Consider the following 27,897-nt stretch of genomic DNA (forward strand, 5'->3'; position numbering starts at 1 on the left):
AGAAACTGATTAAAATGTACAAGAACACATCATTCTCCAAAGGAAGTAAATAGGCAATTTTCAAAGAAATCCAAACTATCAACAACCATATGAAAGAAATAAAAATTTCCAAATAATAGGTAGAGAAATGCAAACTGAAACTCCGAGGCACCACCTTACACTCATCAAAGTGATAGAGATAAGAAAAAAAAGGAAGTGATACTTTTTGGAGGGACTGCCAGAAAACAAACAGAAATGTCCTCTTTAAAATCTGTTTTTCAGACCAGCCATTTTGGAAATTATTTTGGAACTATACTCAAAAACTCAACTGAACTATGTATTCTAGGCATTGATACAGTACTAGGTTTAATTATCCCAGAGACAGTAAAAGGGAAATTATTGTAAAACTATAAAAAATAGAACTTTTTTATTATTACAAAAAAAGGGGGATGGGGGTGGAGATGATCATCACTTAGGAATGGATGATTATTACGCCATTAAAAAAAGGTAAAGGGATCCTTTGGGAGAACCCTGGGAAAAATTGTATGAACTGATGCAGTGAAGTCTATAGAACAGGAATAATTTATGCAATGACAAGAAGATTCATCAAAAATAATTTTGAAAACTTAAGAACTTTAATTGATACAATGACCAATCACAACTTCATAAGACCAGTGGTGAAGCAAGCCCCTGCCTAGAGGGATGAACTTAAGGGTCAGAAGGATACATACATTTTAAGATATGGTCAATATATGAATTTGTTTTGTTTATCTGTATTTTTTTTCCCTGGGCTTTCTGGTTTTGTTTTTGGATATCTTTCTGTTTTAGCTTTTTCAGTAAGGGAGAATGGGATGGGGAGGACTAAAAGCTAGTTATCATGTTGTTAATAGAAAAGAAAGAAAAGAGAGGCATTGTGTCATTTAAAAGAAAATGAATGGAATAAAACAGAAGGAAGATCAAAAACACAATCAGGATAACAAAGTGCCTGACTCATAGTAAGCATAGTAAAAACAATTGCTTATTGACTGTCAACTTTGAGAATAACACTGAGCTTATTAAATAAATTTTAAAAGAATAAGCTGTAAGACAGAGATTTGTGGTTTCATAGGCAATTTTCTTCTTTCTGTTTTACTTAATATGTTGGTATTTGTTAAGTGTAAATCATTTTAAAAATAAGATTTTAAAAAATTTCCAAAAGCCTTCTCTTATTCTTACTAAGAAAGGTAAAAGGCACAATGTAATTAAGTCTAAAGAAGAAAGGAGTTGAGTAATTTTGCTGATTTTTTTCCTCTTCCTCATATTTTTCTTTTTTTTTCTTTGAAAATATTTGTTGCATGAAATGGTTCTCTAGGAGTGAGGATACTGAGAGGAACTGTTAATGTAAAAAAGTCAATAAAAATTTATTTTTAAAAGAGAAGACAGAATTTAGGAAAAAATATTACCAATGTTTCTGGGGGCAGTTAGGCAACAGTGGATAGAGTACCAACCCTAGAGTCATGAGGAACTGAGTTCAAATCCAGTCTTAAACACTTGATACTCAATAGCGGTGTGATCTTGGGCAAGTCACTTAATCCCAATGCCCCACAAAACCAAAATAAACAAAAACAATGGTGCTGAAAATCAAGAGAGATTATTCATTCTACCACACTAAGGTACAAGAGACAGTATATGGTAGTATAAAATACATTAGAGTGAAAATCAGGAGATCTAGGTTCTGGTCCTGGCTCTGCTCTTGGGAAGCAAAATTATAAGTGTATTTGATTTTACTATTGTTATTTAGAAAGCCATTTAATATAACTGGGTGTAAAATGAGGGAATGGATTAGAATAAATGATGTTTATTCTCTCAGCAACATCAGCATTGCAAAAGAGAGTACTTGACAATTCAACTAATATCAGTTTATATTATTATAGAACATTAAAGTTTGCAAAGGACTTTCCTTAAAATAACCTTCAGAATTTGCATGAATGGATGCTGAATGAGATGAGCAGAACCAGAAAAACATTGTACACCCTCACAGCAACATGGGGGCGATGATCAACCTTGATGGACTTGCTCATTCCATCAGTGCAACAACCAGGGACAATTTTGGACTATCCGCAATGGAGAATACCATCTGTATCCAGAGAAAAAATTGTGGAGTTTGAACAAAGACCAAAGACTATTACCTTCAATTTAGGGGGGAAAAAACCCATTATCTTATTATGTAATTTTGCTGTCTCTTATACTTTATTTTTCTTCCTTAAGGATATGATTTCTCTCTCATCACATTCAACTGACATCAATATATACCATGGAAACAATGTAAAGACTAACAGAATGCCTTCTGTGGGAGGTGGGTAGAGGAAAGCAAGAATGGGGGAAAGATTGTAAAACTCAAAATAAAATCTTTCTTAAAAAAGAAAAATAAATAAAATAACATTCAGAAGTAAGGAGTACAAGTATTATGATTTCTATTTCATATACAGGAATGACTTGCCTATGATCCAGAGTTCTTTGCATCATCCCCCATCTCAAACTGGAAGGTACAGCACTGTAGCAGTAGAGAAAAAAATGCAAGTTACTATGGGTAGATACATAAGCATACATATATACATATATTTGTATATCATATTTATATTTACAAATATTGTATATACATGAGGAAGAGAGGGTCAGTTTTGAAGTTAAGATGACCTGGGTTCTAGTTCTGCCTGTATCATATTAGCAGTTTGACCATGACAAGTTACTCAATCACTGAGTGCCTCAGGTAATTTTCTAAAACTATAAATTGCAAAAGAGTTACCAATGATCACTACATCATTAGAGAGAGAATTCCTGATCTCAGGGCTAGATTTTATAAAATATCTACATATGGCACAGTGGATAGAGTCAGATAGGATCTGGAATCAAGAAGACTCATCTCTCTTAAGTTCAAATTCATCCTCAGCTATTTGTCCCTGGGAAAGGCACTTGATCTTGTTTGCCTCAGTTTCCTTATCTGTAAAATGAGCTGGAAAAGGAAACAGCAAACTACTCCAGTATCTTTGCCAAGAAAGCCCCAAATGGGGCCACAGATAGGATTAAAAAGGTGACTAAACAATAATAAAGATATATATATATATATAATATACATATGTATACTATATACATGTTTTTCTATGTATATAATATTATGTGTGTATAAGAATATAATAAATATTTATAACACATATATGTGCATGTTTCATATATAATCAAAAAATATTTATTAGATTCAGATCATGTGCTCAATACTTCCAGCTAATGGGGATAAAAATAAGAGACGCAGTCCCTGACTACAATGAACTTAATATCTTGTTGAGGAGATAGTATATTAAAATGTATGCTACAAGATAAATAAGAATACAAGGTAGTATGTGAGAAAGGGCCACTAATGATAATGGTGGAGATGATGATAATGATATTGAACTTCCATTCCATTACTTTTATTCAGTTCCAGAAAAACAGTTCTTTTAGCAATCTGAACAATAGGCTATAGAACTTTATTTGTTTTTTTTTGGGGGGGGGTAGGTTTTTGCAAGGCAATGGGGTTAAATGACTTGCCCAAGATCACATAGCTAGGTAATTATTAAGTGTCTGAGGTCTGATTTGAACTCAAATCCTGACTCTTAGGGCTGGTGCTCTATTCACTGTGCCACCTATATGCCCCTAGAACTTTAAATATAAAAGAATAATAGCAATTTGATAGGACTTTGAGAACTGGCTGGCATCTTGGGATTTGTAGTTTAGAGAGACAACCATTCTCTCAGCCCTTAGAATAATCTGAAAGTATTTCAATCTTTGAGCTAGAGGGTGGAATTGAGTCTTGTCATAGAATTCTTAAAAGGATATGCAGAATTTTTAAAAGTTGAAAAAAGAAAAAGGAATGATAGAGATAAGCCTCTACAGCTCCAACTTGGATTTAACAAGCTAAACGTTGAGACAGGTGCAACAAGAAAAGGGGAAATGAAATTAAATTAAATTAAAATGAGAACCGTCCTCCCCCTTCTGCAGTAATATTTGAGCAGCAGAATAGGATTAAAGCAGCCAATTGCACCTCAAAGACTGGGTAAATTCAACAAAATGGTCTGCTCTTTTCCAAGCTGCCCCACTCTATATCTATTCAATAAACTTAAAAATAAACATAAATGTAAATGAGTGTAACAAGCCAAATCTCTGTCTGACTAATAGAAATTTTCCTATTTGGGGAGTCAGAGTTACTATGATTTTTCTACTAGCTTTTCATCTAATTTAAATCCAGTAGCTGAGGAGGGGACATAGATTTTTTATAAATTACTAATTGTCCTAACAGACATAGCTGTTTACACCTTTAGGGACAATACAGGAAGAGAAGAAAGGGCAGTGAAGAATTTTGACTGCCAACTGTCCACTCCACAGCAACACCCACAACTACCAGTTTTAAAGGAGGATAGATGGGGTGGCTAGGTGGCGTAGTGGATAAAGCACCGGCCTTGGAGTCAGGAGTACCTGGGTTCAAATCCGGTCTCAGACACTTAATAATTACCTAGCTGTGTGGCCTTGGGCAAGCCACTTATCCCCATTTGCCTTGCAAAAACCTAAAAAATAAAACAAAACAAAAAAATAAAGGAGGATAGTTTCTTGTTCCAAGTCAATTTCTATCCAACAACAATGAAAAAAAAATGAAACAATAATAATATACTTCATTGTATACAAAGTGTTTTACACTCATTACCTCTTTTTGTCTTCACTACAACCCTATGAAAGAAGTCACGTAACTATTATTATTTTAGTCTTACAAATGAAGTAATTGGAGCTTGTGATAGGGGCAAGAGCTTGTGAATCAAAGAGTCAGGACACAAATCCAAGATTTGTATCCTATATCCATCATCCCTCCAACATAGGATAAGTGGTGAGAATCCAATGCCTTTCCTAGTGTTTGTTGAAGTGAAATTGAATTGCATGAGAATCTAATGGAAATTTTTAAAAAACTACATTTGCATCTGGGAAAATTCAATTTGACAAAAATTCCACTTCAGCCAAATCAATACACTAGGCAGGTCACAGTTCTAGCCTTTCCTGATTCTCCCAGTAGTTAGTACCATCCACTAAAATAGACTTGGTCTATTTGTATATACTTTGTATATAGGTCTGTATTTATACTGGTTGTCAACCTGACTCCAAGAGAATGTAATTTCCTTGATGGCAGAGATTATTGTACTTTTGCTGTAGTGTCCCAGCACCTATCATACATTAGGCAATTAATACACATGCTAACTGATTGATACAAAAACAGGTTGATACAGAACAGTTCCTGCACTTAAGTGAGTCATATGAGAGTTGAGGAAAAGGGGAAGGATTACTTAATGGAAAAGGAGGAATAAATCCTAAACCAGTTGGGAGGAAAGGCCTTCTTAGGTAGTGGGATTAGGAAAAAACTGAGCTGAGCCCTGAAGGAAAATTAGAATTCTAAAAGAGACTTGGAGAGAGTGCACTTGGAGATGGCATTATGTAGGAAATAAAGGGCTGGCTCAAGCTCAGGAACATCTTGGTTCAAGTATGCCTTATGCCTCCAACACATGCTAATTGTATGATCACTAGGCAAGTCATTAAGTGACCCTCACTGTTTCCAGATAACTCTCTATGTTATGATATAAAATGCTAATCTGAATAAGAAGAAAATTTCCATTATCAGGAGTTCTCTGGTTCTAAATAATAGGTCTAGAAGGAACAAATTGTCGAGAACAGTGGAGTCACCAAATTTTGACTCTAATATCACTATATGATAGGCAAAATAGCCTTAAAAAAACAGTTGAACCAAATCAATGATGCACAGAACAGGTAAGCATGAGAGGCTACAGATTTTTCAGAATACTATAGATTCATTCATATCTATCTGAAGAAAAGATAACAAACACGTCAGAAAAAAAGCATTTATGTTAATATATCTTTTAAAAATCAAGAAAATAACAGTAATTTGCTCATATATCTTTTTTCCCACATCTATAAAATCTTTGTGAAACCAGAATCTACTCAGGTATCAAGCCCATTCATGATAAAAAGTATTAGGGGCAGGTTTTTCAGCAACCAATATTCTACAATAGACTACATCTTTAAAGTCACACAATTGCAAAAGAATGTAAAATTTCGGGGCGGCTAGGTGGCACAGTGGATAAAGCACCAGTCCTGGAGTCTGGTCTTAGACACTTAATAATTACCTAGCTGTGTGGCCTTGGGCAAGCCACTTAATCCCATTTGCCTTGCAAAAAAAAAAAAAAAAAAGAATGTAAAATTCCACTGTTTATTATTTGCTAACTACAGAGAACATTTGATTGAAAAGAGTAAAATGCTCCTTAAAGCAGCAAGATGTCTCCCATATACATGTAAAAATCAAAAAAAGATTCCATGAAAAAAATTTTTTAATTTTATTTATTGAAGGCAATGGAGTTAAGTGACTCACCCAAGGTCACACAGCTAAAGTATTATTAAGTGACTGAGGTCAGATTTAAACTCAGTTTGTCCTGACTCCAGAGTTGGTGCTCATCCACTGTTCCACCTAGCTGCCCCCCCACATGAAAAATTTTGAGAAATAATTTTGTTCTTCTGATTCTCAGATTATTTCTAGCAAGTGAGGAATAAAACAGGGAAACTGATACTTGCCACTATCATAAAAGATGTCCAGGACAAAGTTCAGATAAAAGGAGTCACTCCTTATACAGGGGAGGAAGATCCTCCAAACACTCCTGTGGGTGGATGGCATATTTACTGCATCAAGCCCCAGAAAATTGCAGAGCCTCCTAAATCACTCTAGAGAATTTGAACCACCCAACTACACAGAAAACAACAAACAAAAAAAAACAAATGAATGAAGAATGCCTATTGCCCACAAAAGACTATGCAGTGGAAAGGACAACTCATAGAACTAGTCAGTCAGAATTTATGTATCAGACAGGAATTCAGGATTGATTCAATATTAGGACAACTGTTAGTATAATTAATTTTATCAATAAAAACCTATCAGAAATCATATGATTATATCAACAGATGCTGAAAAAACTTTTGACAAAATACAGCACCCATTCCTAATCAAAACACTAGAGAGGGGGCGGCTAGGTGGCGCAGTGGATAAAGCACCGGAGTCAGGAGTCCCTGAGTTCAAATCAGGTCTTAGACACTTAATAATTACCTAACTGTGTGGCCTTGGGCCAGTCACTTAACCCCATTTGCCTTGCAAAAAAAAAACCCTAAAAAAAAACAACACTAGAGAGTGTAGGAATAAATAGATTGTTCCTTAGAATAATAAGCAGTATCTATCTGAAATTATCAGCAAGCATTATATACAACAGGGATAGTCTAGAGGTATTCCCAATAAGATCGGGGTGAAACAAGGATGTCCATTATCACCACTACTATTCAATATTTTATTAGAAATTTTAGCTTCAGCAATAAGAGAAGAAAAAGAAATTGAAGGAATTAGAATTGTGAGGGAAGAGACAAAACTCTCACTCTTTGCAGATGACATGATGGTCTACCTAGAGAATCCAAAAAAAAATCATCTAAAAAATTACTAGAAATAATTAGCAACTTTAGCAAAGTTGCAGGATATAAAATAAATCTCATAAATCCTCAACATTTCTATATATGACTAGCAAGATGCAGCAGGAAGAGCTAGAAAGAGAAATCCTATTCAAAATAACCTCAAACAATATAAAATACCTGGGTGTCTACTGTCAGGGCAGACTCAAAAACTTTTTGAAAACAATTACAAAACACTTCTCATACAAAAAAAATCAGATTTAAATAACTGGGCAAACATCAACTGCACATGGATAGACTGAGCTAATAATAATAAAAATGACAATTCTACCAAAACTAAACTACCTGTTTAGTGCCCTTCCAATCAAAATTCCAAAAAGTTACTTTAATGAGTTAGAAAAAGTTGTAAGCAAATTTATAAGGAGAAATAAAAAGCCAAGAATTTCCAGGGATTCAATGAAAAAAAGTGCAAAATAAGGTGGCTTAGCCTTACCAGATCTAAAATTATATTATAAAGCATCAGTCATCAAAACTGTCTGGTATTGGTTAAGAAATAGAGTGGTGGGGGCGGCTAGGTGGCGCAGTGGATAAAGCACTGGCCCTGGAGTCAGGAGTACCTGGATTCAAATCCAGTCTCAGGCACTTAATAATTACCTAGCTGTGTGGCCTTGGCAAGCCACTTAACCCCATTTGCCTTGCAAAAACAAAAAAATAGAGTGGTGGATCAGTGGAATAGACTAAGTGCAATAGCAGGAAATTATTATAGTAATCTGCTGTTTGATAAACCCAGAGTCCAACTATTGGGATAAAAACTTTCCCTTTGATAAAAACTGTTGGGAAAATTAGAAGTTAGTATGGAAGAAACCTCACACCCTATACCAAGATAGGATCCAAATGGATACAGGATTTAGACATAAAAAACAATATTATAAGCAAACTAGAAGATCAAGGGGTAGTTTACCTGTCAGATCTATGGAAAGGGAAGCAGTTTTTGACCAAGAAAGAGATAGAGAACATCATTAAAAACAAACTAGATGATTTTGGTTACATTAAATTAAAAAGCTTTTGCATAGACAAAACCACTGTAACCAAGATCAAAAGAAATATAGTAAACTGGGAAACAACTTTTACAACTAGTATTTCTGACAAAGGACTCATTTCTAAAATATACAGAGAACTGAGTAAAATTTTCAAAAAAACAAGCCATTCCCCAATTGACAATCAAAGCAATCCATACTCATATGAAAAATTGCTCCAAATCATTACTTATTAGAGAAATGCAAATAAAAGCATCTCTGAGGTACCACCTCATACCTCTCAGACTAGCCAATATTACCAGAAAGGATGTGGGAAATCTGGGACACTATTATATTGTTGATGGAGCTGTGAACTCATTCAGCCTTTCTGGAGAGCAATTTGGAATTATGCCCAAAGGGCAATAAAAATGTGTATACCCTTCAATCCAGCAATACCACTACTGGGTCTATACCCTGAAGAGATTATGAAAAAGGGTAAAAACATCACTTGTACAAAAATATTCATAGCAGCCCTGTTTGTGGTGGCAAAGAATTGGAAATTAAATGAATGTCTCTCAGCTGGGGAATAGCTTAACAAACTGTGGTATATGTATGTCATGGAACACTATTGTTTTATTAAAAACCAGGAGAGATGGGAATTCAGGGAAGCCTGGAAGGATTTGCATGAACTGATGCTGAGCAAGATGAGCAGAACCAGAAAAACATTGTACACCCTAATAGCAACATGGGGGTGATGATCAACCTTGATGGACTTGCTCATTCCATCATTGCAACAATCAGGGACACTTTTGGGCTATCTACAATGGAGAATACCATCTGTATCCAGAGAAAGAATTGTGGAGTTTGAACAAAGACCAAAGACTATTACCTTTAATTTAGGGGGGAAAACTGTTATCTTATTGTATAATTTTGCTGTCTCTTATACTTTACTTTTCTTCCTTAAGGATATAATTTCTCTTTCATCATATTCAATTTAGATCAATGTACACCATGGAAACAATGTAAAGACTAACAGATTGCTTTCTGTGGGGGGTGGAGGGAGGGAAGCAAGATTAAGGGAAAAATTGTAAAACTCAAAATAAATAAAATCTTTCTAAAAAAAAAGAATTTATATATCAGAAAGATGCTAAAGATGAACAATGGACTGCTTTGAGAATTGAACAGAAAGAAGTAACTTGGCTGAATTGCCTTTGGAAAATTAAGCTTGGCCTTTAAATATAACAAGATCCTCCCTTGAAACAAAGGCCTATCTTTTTAACATAAATATGTTTCCAGTGAGGCTAAATGACTATGTATGATCAAAATCTACAGTCAAAGAAGATGCAGCTCACTCAAATAGCAAAGGAGAGATATGTTGAGTGTGACCAAGGACAAATTGACACTAGTACTAATTAACACCAGAAATACCAATAAACAAATATAGATAATAGAGGGTACCAGATAAATTCCAAGAAGGAGCTGTATCAAAAAAACTATATATTCTCAGAGATGTATAACCAGAAGACAAAGTGGGTCAATTGAGTAGTGAAAGTAAATAAAAAGTTTCTACACTCAAGTCACTCACATTATAATTAAGGGAAAGGTCAAGGAATACCTAATGAATCCAAGTTAAGTAGAACTAAAGAGGGGGTTGATGAAAAGGAAGAATATGCAATCCTAGGACAATGAGGAGGAAAAGTAGGTGGTGGGGGCGGCTAGGTGGTGCAATGGATAAAGTGCCCGGGCCCTGGAGTCAGGAGTACCTGGGTTCAAATCCGGTCTCAGACACTTAATAATTTACCTAGCTGTGTGGCCTTGGGCAAGCCACTTAACCCCATTTGCCTTGCAAAAACCTAAAAAAAAAAGTAGGTGGTGAAAACTGTAAATATATTCTCAGAAATGTATGATCAGAAGACAAGGTATTGAAAAATATGGAATAAGGAGTGACTCCTCAAGATTTTTGAGGAGGGATGAGGCATGGTCAGATTTGATAGTAGGAATATTAAGCTGGCAATTGCGTGAAAACAATAGTTCTTTAGAGAAGAGAGATTGGTGGCAAGGAGACCAATAGGTTGATGTTTGTCAGATACTGGGCAAGTCACTTAATCTTGTTGTCTCAATTTCCTCACCTATAAAATGAGCTGGAGAGGGAAATGTCAAACTACTCCAGTCTCTTTGCCAAGAAAACTACAAAACAACAATAGTTGTTAAGCAATGTGCAAATGACTTGGCCCAGGAGGTAAAATAGATGATGAAACTTGTCCTTCATTCCCAAAGAAGACCATGACATCAGAGAGGTGGTGCCATGACAACCAAATGCATTGAATTTGAGTAAAGGAGATGTTATACTAAGTCATCACCCTCCTTTTCTCCTCTGGAGTCAGGTGTTCCAATGGCCAGATATGAATCAGAATGACTTGGAGATAACTCTGGATTGGAGGTAATCAGGGTTAAGTGACTTCTCCAAGGTCACACAGTTAGTAAGTGTTTGAGGTTGGATTTGAAAGTAGATCCTCCAGACTCCAGGACTGGTGTTTTATCCACTGTATCATCTATATCTGCAGCTAAACACCTAGGAGATGTATTGCCAGCTTCAAAAAAGAAATAGAGGAAGAATGTATTCCAAGAGGAAAATATAGACAGGAACTGAAAAGCTTAAAGGCAATGATCTTGCCCTTTCACCTGAATTTTCATGCTTGATCATTTTCATTTTTATGGAAAGATCCATGAGGCCTCAAAGCAACTTTAGTGCCATAGACCTAGAAAACTCCTCATGGTTTGTGGAAAAGCAGTCTGTGAATTGATCCAAGAAGCAGGTTAGAACTCAGGGATGGATGGAAGTTTAAAAAAAAAGGGGGGGGGGGGTTCTGGAACCAAATCAGAGAGAATACTGGAGCAGATACATTGATTCTGCCAGCAGAAAGAAATGAGCTCAAAGTCAGATTAAATGTCTGTGGGTTTTAATTGGCTATCTGACTGTTCTATTGTTATGGTAAGGTCATCTCCCTAATTTTGCTGATACCTTGACTAAGTGAAAACAATTTTTTTAATCGAATCAATCAGACTGAGTGTGAACAGTTCCTTTATACCTACTTGAATCCATCAAAGCCATTGTGTAAAAAGATTATGTCACATTCCAAATCACTTTGTGTACAAGAAAAAGACTATCTCAAAAATGAAGAAGAGTTTCTGAGAGAGATTGGAGCAAAGAAAGGATTAGGTTGTGGCAGAGACAAGAGATATGAAGAGAATTTGACTCTACAGGCATTCTGAATAATTGGTTCTAGGCTAATATATCACAGTGGACAGAGTGCTGTGCTTAGAATCAGGAATGTGTCTGGACTGATACTTGTTGTGTGACCCTAGGCAAGTCACTTAACCTTTACCTCACTTTTCTGATCTGTAAAATGGGGTTATTAATAAAATCTATTTCACAACTGATGTGAGAATTATTATTTGTAGAGTTTTTGTACCTGTTTATCCATAGACACTGCGGTACTACCTTCCAGTTCATTATTCACATTTCCAGGAAAGCAAATTTTGCCTCAACATACAAATAAGCCAGATTTTAACTACATACATACATACATTCATTTATCCATCTATCTATTATAATCAGGCTTTGCATATTCCCCTGTCTCATGATTGGGAGCAGCCTCTTGCCACTTGTTGGTGGCCAGAACAGGCAAACTTTAAAACTATTAGGGTAGGAGCATCTAGGTGGTGCAGTGATAGAGCACCAGCCCTAGATTCAGAAGGACCTGAGTTCAAATGTGAGCTCAGAAATTTAAAATTACCTAGCTATGTGACCATGGATAAGTCACTAAACCCCATTGCCTTGCCAAAAAAAAAAATCACTAGTCTGGGATAGTTTCAACCTCTCCCTCTGTTCCTGTATCTCTCTCTATCTCCATCGCTACTTCCTCCTTCCTTTTGTGTTTTGTACAAAACACAATCAAATTTGGGGGTTGACTCTGTTTTCTTTTCATTTGTGGGGTTGAGTGTGTTTTGTTTATTCTTTTCATTTCTGGGCACAGGCAGTTGAGTGCTCAAGTCATGAAGACCTCAGAGACAGAATATTAGAGTAGAGGTTGTTACCGCCCAACAGGGGATCCCTGAGAAACCAATGTACTGGGTCTCACAACCAAGGGGACTTTGGTCTTGAAACTTGGTGAGGTTATATAATCTGTGTAATTGAGTTAAGTGATGAAGATAACCACCCTTTCCCCAGAGTATGATAAGGTATAAGAAGGAATTATAACCCCCTTGATCTTGGGAGGAATGTTAGTGTGTTTGTTGTTACTATGTCTTTAAAGTAATATTTAAAGTAAATATTATTTTATTAAAAACTTCTCTGTTAAATAGTTAAATATATTTGCCACTCAGGAGACTCCTACAATTGAGGAATGCAATCACTGGAGTCTTGAGCTAATGGCAGAAACTAGACACTCCTCAACCAGTTACCAGAGAACCCTGGGGACTTCAAGTAATGGGGCTCAGTGCAATCATATGTATGTTTATCTACTTGGATATAGGTATGTGTATATGCACATGTATACACATATACATAAAAACATGAGTGTGATAAATATGGCTTGACAAACCAAAGTTTTCCTCATTAAGAGCTCAGAACAATTTTAGACAGCTAAAAGAAATAACCTAAAAATAGAAGGAAAGGAAATCAAGTAGACATAAAGAGAGAGATTGAGAGACAGAGAGAAATAGACAGAGAGAGAGAGAGAAGAGAGAGAGAGAGAGAAGAGAGGGGAGAGAGAGAGAGAGAGAGAGAGAGAGAGAGAGAGAGAGAGAAACGAGAAACGAGAAACTAACTTGTAACAGTTTGTTATTATACTAAGGGCAGCTAGGTGGCAAGTGGATAGAGTAACTCCAGGTATGAAGTTTGGTCTCTTACACATACTTATAAACTGTGTGACCCTGGACAAATAACTTGTCTCAATTTTCTTATCCATAAAATGAACTCAAGAGGGAAATGTCAAATCATTCCAGTATCTTTGCCAAGAAAATCCCAAAACAACACTTGTTATTTTGAAAATGATTTTGGTCTCTGGAAATATGATGATGATGATGATGGTTGACCTTCATTCTAGAAGAAGACCATGGCACTTCTGGGAGGTGGGTGATGGCATGACAAGCATATGAATTGTATTTGAGTAAGGGGATGCTCTGCTAAGTTACCAGTCTCTCTTTCTCCTCTGGAGTCATCTGAGTCTAGTGGCCAAATAAGAATCAGGACAACTGGAGATATTTCTGGATTGGAGGCAGTCAGGGTTAAGTGACTTGCCCAAAGTCAAGCAGGTAGTAAGCATCAAGTATCTGAGGCCAGATTTGAACCCTGTCTCCTGAGGTAGTGCTCTATTCATTGCACCACCTAGCTGCCCCTCACCAGAGATAAACATTCTGAAAAAAGCTAAGTCCATTGCTTTATAAAATGGCTGAGAGTGTTCTAGTCTTATGACTAGGTGTGTGAAGGTACCATTTTTCTAAAAGACAAAGGCTGAACTCTTGGGGTCAATCTAAAAAATAAGTTGGCAGAATCTACTGTAGACAAGAATTAGGTACTCAAATGAGAACTGTCAATGAAGCTTGGAGGCAGAGAGTGGTAACTCCATGATGCCATATCCAAATTCAGACTAAGCAAGTAGCAGTGTCCGGGGGGAACAAGCCCAGCAGTCACTGATAATTCTGCCAAGGACACCTTGGCCCCATGTTTCCAAATTGTTCACTTTTCCCTCTACTCAAGTATACTGGTCACATGTATTCCTTCTAAATATCCCTAAACATGATGTCTATTTTTCCTCCATTCTTCTTATTTATAATGTGTGTTTTGTGGGAAAATGTGTCTCAGGTTTATATGAGGAAATGTTCTATTGATTTTTCTCTGACTATGCTGTTTAATTAACTATCTTTGCTTGAACTAATTAGGTCCTTTAGCTAACTAGTAGAAGTTAAGTGCATTGGTGGGGGTAAAGTTTGTAAGCTACAGTTCTGAGTATAAGTAGATCCACAAAATACCTTGAATCTATAATAGTTTCCCTGTGGGCTTCTCATTTGAGAAGGGAGATAAAGAAGTTGTTACATGGGAAAATATGATCAGGGCCTGAAATGAGTGCTGTCTGTGAATATATGGCAGGGGAGATCCCCAAAGACACATTTAACGATTTCTACAAGGTTTACTGCTATGACTAAGGAAGTCTTATTCTCTCCTTATTAATTACAGCAAAGTCAACAAGTCCCTATCTACAGGGTAGATGCAGAAGGTGAAACTTGCAGTGAAGCAGTAGGCTAGATACTAGCTGGTTTTTCTGTCTTGGTCCATAACAAAACTGAAGCTATGGAACCTTCAGTGAATATGTAGAAACTGACTGGCCAGCTGTCTATGCCGAAACTAAATACTCCTCAGGGTTTTGGTTTAGTTTTTCACACAGGCTAGAGAGTACTCTTGGAAGGAGCTGATCTCTGCTCCAGTTACTCTCAGACCCTCTAGTAGGAGTCTAGTTCAGTTTGAGAACATATCTCTGACTGCATGAATTTAATGCTGGAAGAAATTTCAGAGCTTGAAATTCTCATTCCTGAAGCAGTATTAGCCACAGGGAGATGGCAAACACTATCCCCATCCCCCTCCATTCCGGAGGACTAGAGTGTTCAGACAGTGACCTAATTGGGTCCTTTACTCAAATTTCTTCCCATGATTTCCTTTTTCTTCTAGTCTTGATCTTCCCTTTCTTTAAGTGTTGAAATAGGTTAGGAAAAGTTCTCATATCGGTGGTACATACTTGTCTGTTTTGAGGCAGGCTTCACTTGGGTTTATGAATTGTGTTTGCTAGAGAAAAAAGTCATATATACCCTGCTGCAGAACTGTGCTGCTGAGGATAGTGAGTGTGGCTGCCACACCTAGAATCCACCAGCCAGTTGCAACAAGTAAAATCATCCCATCTTTTGATTTCAACATCTTTGTTTCTTACCCCACCACTTCTTAGGAATCTTAGGGCCTGGTTTAGCAAAAATATAATCCCTGCAATTTAACTGAAACAGATTTCTCCAAGGTAATCAATGACCTAACCACCAAACTAGGAGAGAAGGAAAATAACAAGGATGTACAGTGTTTATTTTATAGTGCCAGGCACTGTGTTAACTGCTTTTACAAATATTTTCTCATTAGATCCTCACAATATATGAGGACAGGTGCTGTTATTATCCTCATTTTATAACTGAAGAGTTAGATGCTAGGTCTTGCCCAGGGTCAACAGCTATGAACAACATATGAAGCTGGATCTGAAGATCTCCCCGCCTAAAGAGGCATTACTCTATATCTAAACATTGTACAATGAAGCTGCCTCAAATATAGTGGCATTTTCCCAATCATCATTATCCTTTACCTTTCTTTAGAAGACAGCCTCATTTCTTGATGTCCCATATTTTGAAATTTCTCAATCCTGACTCTTCTACTTCACTTTCCAACCACTATTTCCAACCACTATCTTACTCCTTCATTAGATTTTTTTTTCTTCTGTCCTCTACCTATGGAAATTTCTTAAGAATATGATAAAAAGACAGGTCTGGTGTTACCTTACCTGTAACCCCTACTACCAAGAAGGCTGAGAATAATGGATGGTTTAGACTTCTGAGCTGCAAAAGGTGAAGCCAAGCATGAATTTGTACTAAGTCCCAAACCAATACAGTAAATCCCTGGAAGCTGAGGTTTGGAAAGAAAACCAGGTGGGCTAAGGAGGGACAAACCAGTCCAGATCATGGAGCAGGTCAAAATTTCTGTGACAAGTAGCAGTGGTCCTGGACCTGTGAGTGGCAGCTGCATTTCCAGCCTGTGTGACAGGGAAAAATTTCAAAAAGAAAAAGAAAGAAATTATGTTAAAGATTTGCTCTCTCTCTCTCTCTCTCTCTTTCTGTAATTTATTCTTTCTCATGACTTCGACTAACTACCACTCTATAGAAATAATTCCTAAATGAATGTTCAGTCTTAATCTCTCTTCTGAGCATCAAAATCATCTCTAGATCTTAAGGCCTGGTTTAGCAAAAATAGGAAAGCTCCCTGATATTATCTCAAAGTCAACATGTTTAAAGTTGAACTTAATATCTTTTCCTATCAACTTACATCTTATGACTTTGGTATTTCTCTCCTTGACAATATCATTCACTCCATCTCCCATGTTCATTACAAGTTCATCTTTGACTCTTCCATCTCCCTCACCTCTCAAATCTGATCCTATAGATTCTACCTGTGCAACATCTCTCATGTTTCCTTCTCTAATCCCATTATAACATATTAGCATATCTTCTTTTCCCACAAATAGACTCCTGAAATAGTATCCTTATAGCTCTTATCACTTCTACTCACTCCTACCACTTATAAAACTACTCTTTAAATAGCTACTAGAATAATTTTCCTTGTTCATAAATGCAATCATGCTATTCATGTGCTAAAAAAATCTCCAATTTCTCCTAGAACTCAGTGAAAAAATTTCAAATTCCTATATCCATATTCAAGGCTCTCTACAACATAGCAGAAGTCTCATCTCACAATCTCCCTTCCATAAAAATCAATACTAGATATTGAAGTTAATCTAAATAGCCTAAGCAACCCAAATATGAACTGTTTTTAATATCTCCATGCCTTTATTTAAGCTGTTTCCTATATCTGGAATATCATTTCCCCCTTATTGCCCCCCATTCAAAGTCTACCTCAAATACTATATTTTCCAGAAAATTTCCCCTATTCTTATTTGTAATAACCTTCATATTTCACATAATAAATAATGACAATTGATATTTATCACTTTAAAGCATATATATATATATATATAATTTGGGTCTTATAATAACCTTATGAGAATGAATTACAATTCTTATTCCTATTTTATATATGGAAAAAACTAATTGAAAGAGATTAAGTGACTGGCTAAAGGTCATATAGCTTAGAAGTGACAGAAGCAGAATTTGAACTCTGGTCTCTCTTAATTGTAGATCTAATAGTCTTTCCATGATACTGTGCTATTTTATGATACACTTATATAGCACTGTGTATTAATTATTAGTGTCTTATCCCCATAATGTAAATAGATTGTAAACTCCATGAATACAGGAACTATATATAATCTAAACTTGAATCTCCCTAACACATAATACTGTGTCCTGAAAACAAAACATACTTAACAAATGTTCATCATATTTGTATTTTTTAAAGTGCCACCCAAAAGAATGGGCATGGGGTACAGCTAGGTGGTGCAGTGGATAGTGTACCAGTTCTGGAGTCAGGAGTACCTGAGTTCAAGGGGGCGGCTAGGTGGCATAGTGGATAAAGCACCAGCCTTGGAGTCAGGAGTACCTGGGTTCAAATCTGGTCTCAGACACTTAATAATCACCTAGCTGTGTGGCCTTGGGCAAGCCACTTAACCCCATTTGCCTTGCAAAAAAAAAAAACCTAAAAAGAAAAAAAAAGAAAAGGAGTACCTGAGTTCAAATCCAGCCTCAGACAATTAATAATTGCCTATCTGACCTTGGATAAGTCACTTAACCCCATTGCTTTAAATTTAAAAATAAAAAAAGAATGGACATGGACAAACGTACTCATTTTTTAAAAAGGAAGAAAAGGTGAGTCCTTTACAATGAACCAATTGAACTTAATCCTTTGCAAAATACTAATAAAGTTTATTAGAAAGCTATATTTTGATGGTCTAGAAAAGAAAAAAAGCAATCACTAGGCGTCAAAACATGGCATAATGGAAATATCACAGACTTAGGTATTAGGAAACCTAGGTTCTAGTCCCAGCTCTGCTATTAAATAGAAATATATGACCTTAGGCATAACTTTACTTATTTATAAATTGAAAGTATAGAATGGTTAATTCCTAAGGTTCTTTTCAGCACTAAAACTCTGTGATTATAACTCATAGCAAACTATCCTCATCATATATATGCTATATTAATTATCATATCATATTATATCATAAATGATATATAACATATAACAATAATTATAATCTTTTGACTAAGTAAATCAAGGAGATAGTAGAGAAATAGTGTATCTTGATTTCTCATGGCATGCTTATAGAAAAGACAGAGTAGGGCAGCTAGGTGGTGTAGTGGATAAAGCACCGGCCCTGGAGTCAGGGGTACCTGGGTTCAAATCCGATCTCAGACACTTAATAATTACCTAGCTGTGTGGCCTTGGGCACTTAACCCCATTGGCCTTGCAAAAAAAAACCCTAAAAAAAAAAGAAAGACAGAGTAATGTAGACTAGATGATAAGGCAGTTAGGTAGATGTACAAGTTGTTTAAAATGCTTAACTCAAAACATGTTATTTGATGCATGTTTCAAAGTGATCTGGGAAGGAGATTTCTTTTTTTTTCTTTAGTTTTTGCAAGGCAATGGGGTTAAGTGGCTTGCCCAAGGCCACACAGCTAGGTGATTATTATGTGTCTGAGGCCAGATTTGAACTCAGGTACTCCTGACTCCAGGGCCAGTGCCCTATCCAGGGAAGGAGATTTCTAACAGTTTACCACAGGTACTTGTCCTCAGTCCTGTCCTGCTGAATGTTTTGTATGAAAACACAGAAGTCAAACAAATATCTGAGTGGAATAAATAATACTTTGGAAAAAAATTGAATTGACATTCAAAATAATTTTAATAGGATGGAATAAAAAAGATGAAAGTGCTTCATTTAGATTTTAAATATCAATTTTAGAGGGTGAGTATAGGAGAGTTCATATGAAAAGATTGGATCTTAATTGTCTGTAATCTCAACATATAAGAATTAGGGGCAGCTAGGTGATGCAGTGGATAGAGTACTGGCCCTGAAGTCAGGAGGACCTGAGTTCAAATACAGCCTCAGATATTTAATAAATACTTGACTGGGTGACCTTGGGCAAGTCACTTAACCCCACTGCCTTGTAAAACAAAAACAAAAAAGATATCAGAATTAGGATCAAGGTGAAGTTATTTCAGAGTATAGAAAAGAATTTGATGCAGAGATGTTCAACTATAGAATGGGCTGCATTTAAAATTAGCAAGTGTCTATCTTAACACTGAATGTATTAAAGCAGAGACCTTCATGGATGCTTGTTCATGACATTATCCTTGCCTCTCCAAATGAATCTTGACCTCTCCTGTTTCAGGCCTTACATTGTACTTTACTTACACTTATCTAAGGCTTTTATTTTATAAAATTCTTCTTTACAATAAACAACAAATGCTTATAAACATGAATGTTTCAAGATTCAAACAAGGGAGAAAAGAATTATATAATGAAAACTGTGAACTTCACTTACATCTTGCTTTTTTAAAAGTATATTTAATTGGTAGTAACAAAGCTGCCTTACTACCTTTCCTCTGTTATTTCTGTTAAGAAACCATCATTCTCTTTCCGGCCATGTAGAGCCAGCCAGTTGCCAGGTCCTACAGATTCTGTCTGTAAAATATCTGAAATTAAAGGCAACATGGAGTAGTGGTTAGAACATTGGATTTGGAGGGAGGAAGATCTGGATTCAGATGCTGCCTCAGTTCATTATAGATATGCGACCCTGGGAAAGTCCCTGAATCTCTCTAGGTCTCAGTTTTCTCATCTGGCAATTGAAGGGTTTGTACTTTTTGACCTCTGAGGTCCTTTCCAACTTAATGTGATTCTATGATCTCTTGTATCCATCTCCTTTCCATTCATATTCAAACTCTAACTGCCTCTTACTTTCTAAGTTTCCTTCTGCCCCTTGTATTTTAAACATTTCCTTAGTATTCTTTTCTCTATTTTTGTTTTGTATGACCATAACAACCACTATCATCAAATAGAAACTTTTTCTTGTGATAAATAAATGTAATCAAGCAAAATAAATTATTAACACATTGGTTATGATTGAAAATGTTTTATTCTGAACTTTTAGTATATCACCTCTCTACCAAGACACAGGAAGTATGCTTTATTGTCAGTATCCTGAAGTTATTGGATCATGGGATTGATGACAGCATCGATGGAAATTGTGATGTCCTGATAAATTAGTTTCACTTACATTAGTATGGTCATTATGTTAACTGTTGCCCTGGTTTTGTTCACTTCAGTTTCATTTCATTTCATTTCATTCAAGTTTTCTTTCAGCCTTATTGTGTTTCTATGAATCCATTATTTTGTCATTTCTTATTTAAAGGTGGGACTCTGTTAATCATTCTAGGTAAGAATATTTTTTGATTTAATCAATCAGAACTGAATGTGAAGAGGTCTTGTTCACTATTCTGAATGAATCAAAGCCATTGTGTGCAATGATAATTGCAATACAATTTAAGGAAATTGTATAAAAGAAAGGAGCTTATTAAAAGTAACTGATCTAGAAACTATTTAAAAATGTTTGAGTTCATTGAAAAACATAATAAGGAAAAATCCAGTACACTGTATTTCTTTTTAAAATTGTATTTAATTTTTTTAATGAACAAAATTATATTTTCTCTCTCCTACTATCTTTATTCACTGGAAAAAAGAAAAAAATGAAGAAAAAACTCTTCTAAACAGAGATGCATAGTCAAAGTAACAAATTACCACATTGGTCAAGAACAAAAAATAAATGTCTCACTCATGATCCTGAGTATGTCACTTCTCTATAAGGATAGAAAGCTTTTTCATTGGTCTAGTATAGTCACTGTTGGTCATTGAATTGATTCAAGTTCTTAAGACTTTCAAAGTTGTATCTCTTTACAATATTATTGTTATTGTATAAATTATCTGTTGAATTCTGTTTAATTAAATCTGTATCAGTTCATACAAGGTTCCTCCCAGCTTTCTGAAACGATCCCTTTTATTTTAGTTCTTATGACACAAGAACATTTCATCACATTAGTGTACCATAAATTGTTTAGTTATTATCCAATTGATGGGCACATTCTTAATGCCAAAAGCTTTGCTACTGCAAAAAGAGCTGCTACAAATATGTTTGTGCATATGAGTCATTTTCTCTTTCTTTTATATCTTTGGGACATAAGCCTAGTAGTGATATTACTAGGACATAGAGTATGTACAATTTAATTAACCTTTTCAATATAATTTCAAATTGCTTTCCAAAGCAACTGGACCAGTTCACAGTTCTACTAACAGAGCATTAATGTGCTTCTTTCTTTGATTTCCCCCCACCATTTGTCATTTTCCTTTTTTTGATGGTTTTGTCAATCTGATGAATGTAAGGCAGAACCTCAAAGTTAAATAACTTTTTATATCTTTAATTATTAGTGATTCAGAGCATTTTTCATATGGTTGTTAATAGTTTAGAAATATTCCTTTTATGACTGCCTGTTCATGTCCTTTTGACAATTTACTTATCAATCTTAGAAATTTGAGTGTTTCATATATATCTATAAATATATGAAATAAAAGCATTATTACAGAAATTTACTATAAATATTTTCCCAATTACTTTACTTTTAATTTAGCTGCATTGGTTTTGTTTGCATCAAACCTTTTTAATTTTGTATAAACAAAATTGTCCATTTTATCTTCTTAGATCCCCTATATTCCTTGTTTGATCATGAACTATTCCTCTATTCAAAGATCTGAATGGAAACTTTTCCTTGTTTCTCTAATTTGTTTATGATGTCACCCTTTATGTAAAAGTCATTTATACATTTGGAGCTTGTCTTAGCATATGGTATGAGATTTCGGTCTATGCCTAGTTTCTGCCACATTGGGGTAGGGACAGAGGAAATAGTATTTGCTTACCTAGAAAGAAGACTGTATCAAGGAGAACAAGTCTCAAATAAAATTTAGAAGCAGGGAGGGAAAAATAGAAGGAAGAAAATTTAGGCAATTATTAGAAAACCTTAAGAGACCTGCTTTGGTATGAAATTCACTTTTAAAGATGCAATGCCCTGAGGTCACTGTCTTGTAATGATCACAGTAAGTAAGTAATGTTTGCCCTTAATTTTCAAAGAAGACCATGAATAAAGAAGGTGATGCCATGACAGGCACATGAATTGGACTTGAGTGAGGGAGGACTGTGCTAAGTCATCAACCTCACTTTCTCCTCCAGAGCCATCTGGGTTCAGTGGACGGATATGAATTAGGATGACTGGAGCTAGCCCTGGATGTGGGGCAATCAAGGCTAAGTGACACACAGTGAGTGACAAGTGTCTGAGGTTGGATTCGACCCCTTTTCCTCCTGACAATAAGGCCAGCGATCTTTCTACTGCTCCACCTAGTGGCCCACTTCACAATCAATATTTAGAAAGGGAATTGTCCATTTATATAGCATCTACCACATATCAAGTATTTAACTGAACAATTTACAAATATCTCATTTATTCTTCACAACTGTATGAGGGAGCTGCTGTTATTACTCTGTTTTACAATTCAGGAAATTTAGGCAATTATTTGTCCAGGTGTTTCAGAGCTACACACAAATAAGTATCTGAGGCCAGATATGAACTCGGGTTTTCCTGACTCCAAGTACTCTATCCACTGTGCCATTTCAGAAGCTTCTATTAAATATTTACTTTGTGCCAAGACATTTGCAGTTCAAAAAATTACAAAAATAGTCCCAGGAGCTCACATTCTAATGGGGGAAATAATATGTAAACAACTATATACATAGGTGATACATATAAGGTAATTTGGAAATGATCTCAAAGGGAAGATAATAGTGTTAAGTATGAAAGGCTTCTGGAAGAGAATGGGATCTTATTTTCAATTTGGTGGCATATAAAATAAAGGACATTTACATAAAATTCCTAGCTACCTCTCAAGAGAAGGGGAAAGTCTCTAGTTTTGTGTTGAGATTTCAAGGATTACTTCAGAGAGAGAGAAGTCAAAGATAGTTGTTATTCAAAGCACAAAACCCAGGACACTATGTGTGATGATGTATTCTTACACATATAGTCCCCAAGTAAATTGATTTATTTGGCACCTGCTTTTCATCCTATGATCTTAAAGAGCTTGGAACCTTGAGAGTTTAAGGGGCTTGCCCAGGATCTTAATGATGCGGAGAATCATAGGCATGGGAATACTGAAATTAATAGGAAATAAATTTTATAAATCTTTTGTTTGCACTGTTAAAATCTTGTAATCTGTTGATCCTGCAACACGCTGTTAAAATATTTCACCTTGACCTCCAGTCTGACTTTGGTCATGTTTTCATTAGTAAGGCAAACTAGATTATACAGGTATAGAAAATCATCTTGAGACCACCCTGCACACAGAATCAATTCTCCAATGTAAGACTGACCACTCCCCAAAAGGCAAACTCCAATGCTGGACTTGGACAACTCCCAAGACACTGCCTTTTTCCATGGACCCTGAGGGAGCATCTAAGGAGATTCTGGCTAGTCCCTGCACTTTTTTCTTGCTTTCAGACTTCCTGCAGTTAATCTAGCAGCTGGCCTGCCTGGGAAATTTGCATTACTACAATCCACATGGCCTTTTAATCTCTCAACTTTTTCTATAACTTTCTTTGTGTTCTTAATTAATCTCTATTTTTCTTTTTATACCTGCATTCCTGAGTCAACTAGTGATTCATCAGAGGAAACACAGAGCCCCTGTAACATTATCATTTCAGTCAGAAGCAAAACTTGGACCAGAAACTTCCATCTTTCTATTTACTACACCATAAAGAATCCCCAGTGTTTGTTTTCTAGTATTAATTTTGATGTTGGTTTTCCAGAAGTTGGTGTACATCAGACTGACTTTTGCATTTGTCTGCTGACTGGTCCTCTCTTCATCTCAGTCCTTCTACCTAATATCAAAGTAATTTTTCTAAAGCAAAGCTCTTCTCTCCTTTCCCCTCCTCTCCCCTCCCCTCCCCTCCCCTCTCCCTCTCTCTCTCCTTCCTATTCCCTTCAACATGAAATATGAACTCTTCCATTATTACCCCCAAGGACTATAAAACTTCATTCTCCTTGACCCAGGACTATCATTATTAGGCCTGTATTCCAAAGGGATCACAGAAAAAGGACTTGTATCTTCAAAAATATTTATGGCAGTTCTTTTTCTCAGGATCTCAAAAACCATCTGAAGGAGCTATTATTCAGCAGTGTCACTGTGTGATCTCAGACTGCAGGCCTGATGGATGGGGGTGGATAAGGAATAAGCCTTGGCAGGTTAGGATGTATGTGGAAGCATTAATAAAAGAACTATCCCTTGTATCAACAGCAGGTTCTATGACAACTTCATGGCAGAAATTAAGTAGAAGACAACTTCCATTTACCCAAGTGAAGTCTAGCAATTTGAGAATATTCTCCCAGTTGATTCCTTAGTTACTTTAGTAGGTTTTTAGCAACACAAAAGATAATTAGAGATGTGAAATACTTAAAGGTGTTAGTTTCTGGATAGTTTCATGGTTGGTAGAGTCTGAGGAAAGGCTACTGATTAGCTTGGTGGGTCTAAAGTTGTCAAGGACTATAAGCAGAAAGGGGAAATATGCTTTTGTTACCTTTTAAAGATCTCTTGGTTAAGAAATATGATCAGGGGGGCGGAGCCAAGATGGCAACAAGAGCGGATCTTGTCTTAGGTGCTCTCTCATAAATGTTCGAAACTAAGGACTTTAACTAAATTTTTGAGAGACAGAACCCACAGAGGGACCCAGTGAGGCAGTTCTCCTACTCAAGGTAACCTGGAAAAGAGTAGAAAGGCTCTGCTCCCCGGGGTTGGAGGGGTGGCCTGCCAGAGCAAAAGAACTTCAGCCTCCTGGAGGCAGCCCCAAGACACTGGGAGCCACAGCTCACAGCAGCAGGGGAGTTCCCTGAGCTACGCCCCGGGGAGCACTAGGCACAAATTGGGGGAACAGCAGGGGACCTCTGCCAGAGCAAGCATAAACATGTGAAGTCCAGCCCGCAGGGGACACAGCCAGCAGCATGGCCAGTGCATTCCAGATACAGGAAAGATAAGCAGGCTAGCCAGTAAGCAAGAGCCCCCAGGGCATGAGCCCATTGAACCTAGGGAGGGGAATGAAGAGAGAGAGAGACTGCTGAGCTCTGTCCTCTGTCCCTGGAACAGGACTCTTGGGTGCTGAACACATTCAGATACTGATCATAATCTATGCCCCCCCATAGAACAGCAGGGCCCCCCTCCACCTCAACCCTGTGCCAGATGGGGGTGCATATGGTCATTCACAGACCAGGAGGGAGGACAGAGCCTCACACACTGAGATCCTTGTGGGAGTGTCCCAAAAGCTCAGGAAGCACCCCAAAAACAGGCTTAGGCTGGGAAAATGAGCAAGCAGAGAAAAAAAGGGGAACACCATTGAGAAATACATTATCTATGATCCCAAGAAAGATCAAAATACTCAGTCTGAAGATGAGGAAGACAAGCTCCAGCATCTAAAGTCTCCAAGAAAAACAGAAATTGGGATCAGGCTATGACAGAGCTCAAAAAAGACTTTGAAAATCAAATGAGGGAGTTAGAAGAAAAACTGGGAAAAGAAATGAGAGAGATGCAGGAAAAACATGAAAATGAAGTCAGCAGCCTAGTCAAAGAAATCCAAAAAAATGCTGAAGAAAATAGAATGCTAAAAACCAGCTTAGGTCAAATGGATGAAACAGTTCAAAAAGTTATTGAGGAGAAGAATGCTTTAAAAAGCAAAATTGGCCAGATGGAAAAAGAGATAAGAAAACTCTCTGAGGAAAACAAAGCCTTTAGACAAAGAACAGAACTCAGGGAGATTGATGAATTTATGAAAAATCAGGACTCATTATTTCAAAACCAAAAGAATGAAAAATTAAAAGAAAATGTGAAACATCTCATTGAAAACACAACTGATATGGAAAATAGATTTAGGAAAGATAATTTAAAAATTATTGGAATGCCTGAAAGTCATGATCAGCAAAAGAGCCTTGACAGCATTTTCAAAGAATTACTACAGGAAAATTGCCCTGATATCCTAGAAGCAGAGGGCAAAATAGAAATGGAGAGAATCCACACCGATCCCCCCCGAGAAAGAGATCCCAAAAAACCAACTCCTAGGAATATTATAGCTAAGTTCCAGAACTCCCAAGTCAAAGAGAGAATATTACAAGCAACCAGAAGGACACAATTCAAATATCGTAGAGCTGCAGTCAGGATCACACAGGACTTAGCAGCAACTACATTAAAAGTTCATAGGGCTTGGAATATAATATACCAGAAGGCAAAAGAGCTTGGGAATGCAACCAAAAATCAACTACCCAGCAAAAATGAATGTCCTCTTCCAGGAGAAAAAGATGGGCTTTCAATGAACCAGGGGAATTTCAAATGTTCCTATTGGAATGGCCAGAGCTGAACAGAAGGTTTGACCTTCAAATATAGGACTCAGGTGAAGCATAGAGATTGGAAGAGAAGGGGAAAATATGAGGGACTTAATGATGAACTGCATGTATTCCTGCATAGAAAAATGACACTGATAATACTCATATGAACCTTCTTAGTTAATAGAGCAGGTAGAAGGAGCTTTTATAGTTGAAGCACAGGAGGAAGCTGAATTTGAAGATAAAATATGGTGTAAAAATGGAGTCAATAGAAAAAAGGGAAATATAATGGGAGAAAGAAAAAGGAGAGGGGGAATAGGCCAAGATAGTTCATATAATAAGATTTTTCTTTATTACAATGAGCTATTGCAATGATATGGAAGGGGGGAAGACAAGGGGGAATGAGGGAATCTGCTCTCATCAGAGGTGGCTAGGAGAGGAAACAGCATATGTACTCAGTGGGGTATAGACAACTGGAGTAAGAAGGAGAGGCGGGGACAGGGGGAAGGGGGGGGAATGTGAGTGATGGGGAGAGTGGTCAAATATAACACATTTTCTTTTTTACTTCTTGCAAGGGGCTGGGATTGGATGGCCTGTCCAGGACCATAGGGCCAGGTGGATGCTGGGCCTAAGGGGTGGTAGTGGGGCTCAGGGCCTCTTGGCCCCAGGGCCAGGGATCTGTCTGCTTCAGCACTCAGATACCCTACAGCAGAGTCAGAGTGAAAGGAGAGAGAAAATATAGTACATGGTAGTGGAGAAATACGAAAGGAGGGAGTTGCAATCAGCAATAGCAACAGTGGAAAAATATGGAAGTAACTTTTGCTATGGACTTATCATAAAGAATGTGATCCACCCATGACAGAGTTGTTGGTGTTGGAACAAAGACTGAAGCACATTTTTTATTATTATTATTATTTTGGGGGGGTGCAGGGCAAATGGGGCTGGGTGGCCTGCCTAGGGCCACATAACAGGGTGATTGTTGGGTGTCTGAGGCTGAATTTGGACCTTGGTCCTCCTGGTTCAAGGGCCAATGCTCTGTCCGCCACCCAGCCACCCCTACTATTATTACTATTTTATTTTATTTTGGGTCTTTTTTTTCTTTTTTTTTTGTTTTTTGCAGGGCAGTGGGGTTGGGGTGGCTTGCATGTCACATGGCTGGGTGATTGT

General features: G+C 36.8%; 1 protein-coding gene across 12 annotated transcripts in view; it reads right to left on the reverse strand.

Moving 5' to 3' along the window:
* The window catches only part of ARK2N (arkadia (RNF111) N-terminal like PKA signaling regulator 2N), a 148,981-nt gene that overhangs the window by 108,580 nt on the left and 12,504 nt on the right, over positions 1-27,897 (reverse strand). For 6 of the 12 annotated variants that reach the window (XR_012472302.1, XM_074206055.1, XM_074206044.1 and 3 more), the window contains 2 exons: positions 16,103-16,351; positions 2,459-2,512 (listed from right to left, as the gene is read on the reverse strand). The exons of 1 other annotated variant lie outside the window; for it this stretch is intronic. The gene's annotated coding sequence lies outside the window, so the exon portion shown is untranslated. Of the gene's footprint in view, positions 1-2,458; positions 2,513-16,102; positions 16,352-19,814; positions 19,966-27,897 lie in introns of all 12 variants that reach the window. 5 more of the 12 variants (XM_074206047.1, XM_074206045.1, XM_074206046.1 and 2 more) reach the window with 4 other exon arrangements.

Source organism: Macrotis lagotis, chromosome X, assembly GCF_037893015.1.
Source record: "Macrotis lagotis isolate mMagLag1 chromosome X, bilby.v1.9.chrom.fasta, whole genome shotgun sequence".
NCBI classification, from domain to species: Eukaryota; Metazoa; Chordata; class Mammalia; order Peramelemorphia; family Peramelidae; genus Macrotis; species Macrotis lagotis.